This window comes from Loxodonta africana, chromosome 8 (genome assembly GCF_030014295.1).
Source record: "Loxodonta africana isolate mLoxAfr1 chromosome 8, mLoxAfr1.hap2, whole genome shotgun sequence".
NCBI lineage: Eukaryota > Metazoa > Chordata > Mammalia > Proboscidea > Elephantidae > Loxodonta > Loxodonta africana.
The window spans coordinates 52,809,367-52,816,085 of NC_087349.1; the positions used below are offsets into that span (position 1 = coordinate 52,809,367).

The following is a 6,719-nucleotide window of genomic DNA, read 5'->3' on the forward strand; positions in this document are numbered from 1 at the left end:
CCCTCCCCAACCTTTTGTTTTCTAGAAATAAATAACTGCAAAGGACTGCCAATCCTTCTCCCTCTTTCCTCAAGACTTCCATAAGAATCCCCAATGATCCTTTGTTTACCCGCCTATGTGAAACTTGAGATCACCTTCGTTTCCCTTGAGACAATCCTCATTAATGAAAGTCCTCCCTTTTGCAATAGCATAAATGAAATCATCTTCTTAATTTCTGGTACATTTTGTTTTTCATACAATGTAAGTGGAAAAAGACAAACACAAGCAACTTTAAGTAAGCCAACGAGGTCCAGACAAAGTAGAAGCTATGCAAAGATTTTTTATGCAAAGATTAAGCAAGAATAAACAGCATCACTCTTTTTATATAATAACCAGAAAGAAAGAGGGCCCAGCAGTTGATTAGCACTGATTCTCGCAAAACAATAACCAATTAAAAAGAGGGTTGAGAATTGATTATGATGTGATAAAATAACCAAGCATCCCAAAGAGGAGGGCTAACAGTAGAGATTCATTCCTTCATCTTTTAATGAGTGAAATAGTTAGATTTGTTAGTATGGTCCTCACATCAGTAGCACAGATTCAACTAGTAGCTTTTTAGAAATGCAGAATCTTGCCTTTCCTACCTCCATACTCCTAATTTACTGGATCAGAACCTGCTTTTAAACAGGATCGCGAGGAGATTTAACCGCATTATAAACTCTCAAACTTTAAGCACTTTAAAATGCAGATTTTACTAATCTCTGTATCAGGCTTTCTCAACCCTGGCACTGTTGATATTTCAGGTCACGTGATTATTTGTTGCGGAGAGCTGTTCTGTGCATTGTAGAATGTTTAGCAGCATCCTGCCCTGGCCTCAACCCACTAGATACCAGTAGTCAGCATGGCAACCAAAATCATCTCCAGAAATTGTCTGATGTTCCCTGTGGGACAATAACATCCCTGGTTAAAAAAACCACTGCTCGAGATGTTTCTATTAATTACATTGATATACTGATGAGAGAAACAGGTATGTTTCCAAGTATAATTACACATTAGGTCAAGATATAGTGACTGGCAATGGTTTCATTGCCATAAGTGATAAGAAACCAAAAGTGTATGACATTTCTGGGAAAAATACCAAGCTTAAAAAATTAATCTAGCCAGTAGTGTTTTGTCGTTTTCTTTGTATAGGTCTTTTATGCCCCTGTTTAGATTTATTCCCAAGTATTTTATCTTCTTGGGGGCTATCGTATATGATATTGATTTGGTGATTTCCTTTTTGAAGTTCTCATTGTTGGTGTAGAGGAATCCAACTTTTTTTTTTTCCCATGGTTTAAGGAATTTTTATTAAAACAAGAATTTTATAATCCAAATTACATTTCCTTGCCCAGTTATCAATTCTGTCATTTAAACAGAAGTGACGTTCAGAGCTATTCCACAGTAAAGGATAACAAAATTAAAGGAATGCTTTAAAATTTTTGTATTTTGCTGAAAATTCTTTTTCCCAGGGTCTATAAAACATTAATTTGCTTTTATATTTTACTATTTTTTTGTGTTTTTGTTTTTTGTTGTTTTTAAATGAATAAGTAATCCAAGACTAGAATTGTTTGTTAGACCTGGCATTTGCTCAGTACAAAAAGTTCAAAATTTCCTTTCCTTTAAAATTTATTTTATATTTTGTAGTTCTTTTCCACAATATTTAAGTTTTTTTTTATGTTTTCATGTTTAGGTATTTTTCTCCGGTGAAGCACAAGTTTCTTATCGTGATCCCTGATCATTTTAAACAGAACACCAGTGCACTGTTAAATGCTTTCCGGGCAGCCTCATTAGCTTGGTGGGCTTGTAGTACACCTTAGAACAAAGAGACTGGAGACTCAAGCATATGCAGAAGTTCTGAATTTTCAGTCTCCAACAACATACCAGTGATTTTATCAGCAAGAGCAGGGTGCATGGCTTGAATAAGAGGAAGCAGCCATTCACCCAACATTTGCTTTTGCTCTTGAGGAGGGGCAGATGCCAACATGGAAGCAGTCAGAGTTTCCTGAACTTGTATATGAACAGCAGGCTGCTGCATGGTGACTTGTGGCTGTGCATTAAGGTGTTGTTGAGGATTGCAAATTCCTGCAACATATTTACACTGGGGAGTGGTGTGGACAGCAGGAGCAGACCCATGGTCTGTGTTGATGTGTTAGCAACACGTTGTGTTGACATGATTCCCAGAACCTGTGAAGAAGCTGGTCTCAAAGTACCAAGTAGTGGTTTAGGAGCAGCTGGCCGGATAGCACTGGGCATATTTTGGAATGGATGAGGTCTGGCACCCTGAGCAATCCAGCCAGGACTTAGTCTTAATTGAGCAATTTGTCTAGGAGGATAGTATGCAGAATGGTTTTGAGTCTGTGGAACAGCTGCCATGAAGTAATCTGAAGGAGGTTCTGGCTGGTAGGGGTTGTTTACAAGCTTGGGCACAGCTCTTACATTTACCATTCTCTGCATATACTGGTTAGTGAGGTGAGCCTGGAACTCTTCTTTGCGCTGAGCTAAAATTACATACAATGGCTTGGTGGCCACAGTTCTACCATTCCTTTCCGTAACTGCTTTAGTAGCTTCTTCTGGGGAGGAGAAACATACAAAACCAAACCCTTAACTGTGACCACCCTGCATCATAACCTTTGCACTAGTGATTGTACCAAATGGAGAAAACTCTTTGCGGAGGCATTCATCATCAATACCTTCATCAAAGTTTTTCACATGTAAGTTAACACCCTGGTATCTGCTGATCCTATCTTGCTTCATCTGTTCAAATTTGCACTTAAGTTCTGTCTGCCATTCCATTTTTTTTTCTGAGCTCAATCAACACAGATTTATTTCTCATTGAGCTCTTTCCCATTCATCTCACCCACAGCTTTCTGTGCATCTTCATGCCTCTCAAATCCAAAACCTTTGGGTTTTCCGCTTTCATCAGTCATTACTTTCACACTTAAGGCAGGTCCAAACTTGCCAAAGAGATCCTTAAGGCGCTCATCATCCATGTCGTCTCCAAAATTCTTGACGTAAACATTGGTGAACTCTTTGGCCCTAGCTCCGAGTTCTGCTTTTTTCTTTAGGGAACTTAAATCGTCCAACAAACACTCTACAATCATTTAGAAACATCCCATTTTTCAATAGCTCTTTCAGTTGCTTCTTGTGTCTCAAAACGTACAAATCCGTAGCCCTTGGAACCATTTTCATCACAAACCACCTTAAATGAGAGGATGTTACCAAAAGCAGAAAATGTATCATACAGTGCTTTATTATCAATAGATTTGTCCAAATTTTTAATGAATATGTTGCTCACTCCACGTTTGCAAAGCTATGTATCACGCTGAGACCACAGGATGCCTATGGGTTTGCCCTTTAAAACATCAAAATTCACAGTGTCCAAAACACGCTCTGCATCCACCGGCTGGCTGCTGGTAGTAGACATACATCCAATCAAAGAGCAGTGGGTGTCCTTGCAGACCCGGATGAAGAAGATGGGCCCGACAGTGCTGAATTTCGCCTAGAGCATTGCCTTGGTGACATCGGGGTGTGGGTACCCCACGTAGAAGGAGGCCGTGGGATAGGTGGGGGTGCCGGGGTTTATCACAGCACAAATGCCCACCGGGCCACAAGCCGGTGACATTTTGGTGAGGGGAGAGCGAGTGCTCCGCCCTGGGCCAGAGCTGGGAGGAAAGGAGTGGGGGCAAGTACAGAGGGACAAAAATCAGCCGGAATGGAAAACTATTCAATGGGGTGACTCCACTGCCGCTGACTTACGGCTGGGGAGCTTGGGTGGCGGTGCTGCTCATGGCAGCCCGACGGCCTGCCTCTTGATTCCTTCTTGGAACTGCTGCTGGGCCTGTGGCAGACAGGTCAGCCTTAGGTCCTTCACCGGGTTATTTTATAAAATAAGAAGAAAAAGAAAAAAATAAGTCTCCAGTGGGGGAGACGCAGGTTTTCTGTAAATATTTGGGTTTTTAACGGTTTTTTTTTTTTTAAATAATAAATGTACTTTCCGAGGATGGAGCGCACCCTAGTAACACTAACCGCCTGTGAAAAGGGCCCAGCTGATTTTTCTATATTAATTTTGTATCTTGCTGGTTTTGTTTGGCTGCTTTGCTGAAATCTTATATTAGTTCCAGTAGCTTTCTTGTGGATTCTTTGGGTTTTTCTGTGTATAAGAGCATATCATTTGCGAATAGGAGTAATTTTACCTCTTCCTTACCAATTCAGATGCCTTTTATTTCTCTTTCTTGCCTTACTGCTCTAGCTCTGGCTTCCAGCACCCTGTTGAATAAGAGTGGTGACAGAAAGCATCCTTGTCTGGTTCCAGTTACCAAGAGGGATGCTTTCAGTCTCTCCCTTTAGAATGATGTTGGCCTTTGGTATTGTATAAATGCCCTTTATCATGTAGAGGAATTTCCCATTTGTTCCTATTTTGCTGAGAGGTTTTATCAGGAATGGGTATTGGACTTGTCAAATGCCTTTTCTGCATTTGATCATGTGATTCTTTTATTTATCTGGTGGATTACATTGATTGATTTTCTAATATTGAAATATCCCTGCACTTGGTATGAATCCCGCCTGGCCATGGTGTGTTGTTTTTTTAACATGCTGCTGAGTCCTCTTGGCTAGAATTTTGTTGAGAATTTTTGTGTCTGTGTTCATGAGGGATGTTGTTCTGCAGTTTACTTTTTTTGTGGTGTCTTTGCCTGGCTTTGGGATCAGGGTTATGCTGGCTTCAGAGAATGAGTTAGGGAATATTTCTTCCTTTTCTATGCTCTGAAATAGCTCAAGCACTATTAGTGTTAACTCTTCTCTAAAAGCTTGGTAGAATTCTCCAGTGAAGACTTCCAGGCCAGGGCTTTTTTGTGTGTTGTTGGGAGTTTTTTTTTTCTAGAAATTTGTCCATTTCCTCTAGGTTTTCAAATTTGTTGGAGTACAGTTTTTCATAGTACTCTGTTATGATCCTTTTTATTTTAGTTGGGTGTGTTGTGAGATAACGTGTCTCATTTCTTGGATTATTTTCTTCCCCTACTGTTTTCCTTTTGTTGATTTTTTCAAAGAACCAGCTGTTGGTCTTGTTGATTCTTTCAATTGTTTTTCTGTACTCTGTTTCATTTATTTCTGATCTAATCTTTATTATTTCTTTTCTTCTGGTGCCTAAGGGCTTCTTTTGCTATTCTCTATTTGTTTAAATTGTAGGGTTAATTTTTTATTTTGGCCCTTTCTTCTTTTTTGATGTGTGCATTTATTATAAATTAATGTCTAAGCACTGCTTTTGCTGTGTCCCGAAGGTTTTGCTAAGATGTGTATTCATTCTCATTTGATTCTATGAATTTTTTTAATTTTTTTAATTCCATCCCTGATTTCTTTTTTGTTTTTAAGCAAGGTGTTTTTCAGTTTCCATGTATTTGATTTTTTTTTTTTCCTTGCTGTTTCGGTTATTGACTCCTACTTTTATGGCATTATGATAAGAGAAAATGTATTGTATTCAGTGTTTTGGATTTTGTTACGGCTTGCTTTGTGGCCTAAAATGTGGTCTATTTTGGAAAATATTCCATTAGCTTTGGAAAAGAAGGTGTACTTTGCTGCTATCGGGTGGAGTATTCTGTATATGTCTACGAGGTCAAGTTGGTTGATTGTGGCATTTAGATCTTCTGTGTCTTTTTTGAGGTTTTTTTCTAGATGTTCTGTTCTTCACCAAAAGTGGTGTGTTGAAGTCTCCTGCTACTATTGTGGAACTATTTATCTTTTGAGTGCTGTTAGAGCTTGTTTTATGTTGGAGCCCTATCATTGGATGCATATATATTTATTATGGTTATGTTCTCTTGGTGTATTGACGCTAATTCCAACAACATTCTTTAATGAGGCAGAGAAACAGATCACCAACTTCATATGGAAAGGGAAAAGGCCCTGGATAAGTAAAGCATTACTGAAGAGGAAGAACAAAGTGGGAGGCCTCACACTATCTAATTTTAAAACCTATTATACAGCCACAGTAGTCAAAACAGTCTGGTATTGGTACAACAACAGACACATAGACCAATGGAACAATTGAGAACCCAGATGTAAATCCATCCATGTAGATTAGTTGATATTTGACAAAGGGCCGAAGTTCATTAAATAGAGAAAAGACAGTCTCTTTAACAAAGGGTCCTGGCGTAACTGGATGTCCATCTGTAAAAAATGAAACAAGATCCATACCTCAGACCATACACAAAAAACTAACTCAAAATGGATCAAAGACCTCAATATAAAATCTAAAATGATAAAGATCATGGAAGAAAAAAAGGGACAATGCTGGGGGCCCTAACTCATGGCAAAAATAGTATACAAACCATGACTAACAATGCACAGATACCAGAAGAGAAACTAAATAACTGGGAGCTCCTAAAAATTAAATACTTATTCTCATCAAAAGACTTCACAAAAAGAGTAAAAAGAAAACCTACAGACTGGGAAAAAAATTTTGGCTACAGTATATCTGATAAAGGTCTAATCTCTAAAATCTACAAAATACTTCAGTGCCTCAATAACAAAAATACAAATAATCCAATTAAAAAATGGCAAAGGATATGATCAGACGCTTCACCAAAGAAGACATGCAGGCAGCCAATAGACACATAAGAAGTTGCTAGAGACCCTTAGCCGTTAGAGAAAAACAAATCAAAACTACAGTGAGATATCATCTCACCTGACAATACTGGCACTAATCCAGA

General features: G+C 38.7%; 1 pseudogene; it reads right to left on the bottom strand.

Annotated features, from left to right (window-relative positions):
- Positions 1 to 1,753: 1,753 nt before the first annotated feature.
- On the bottom strand, positions 1,754 to 3,640 carry LOC100675453 (polyadenylate-binding protein 1-like; annotated as a pseudogene).
- Positions 3,641 to 6,719: the final 3,079 nt, after the last annotated feature.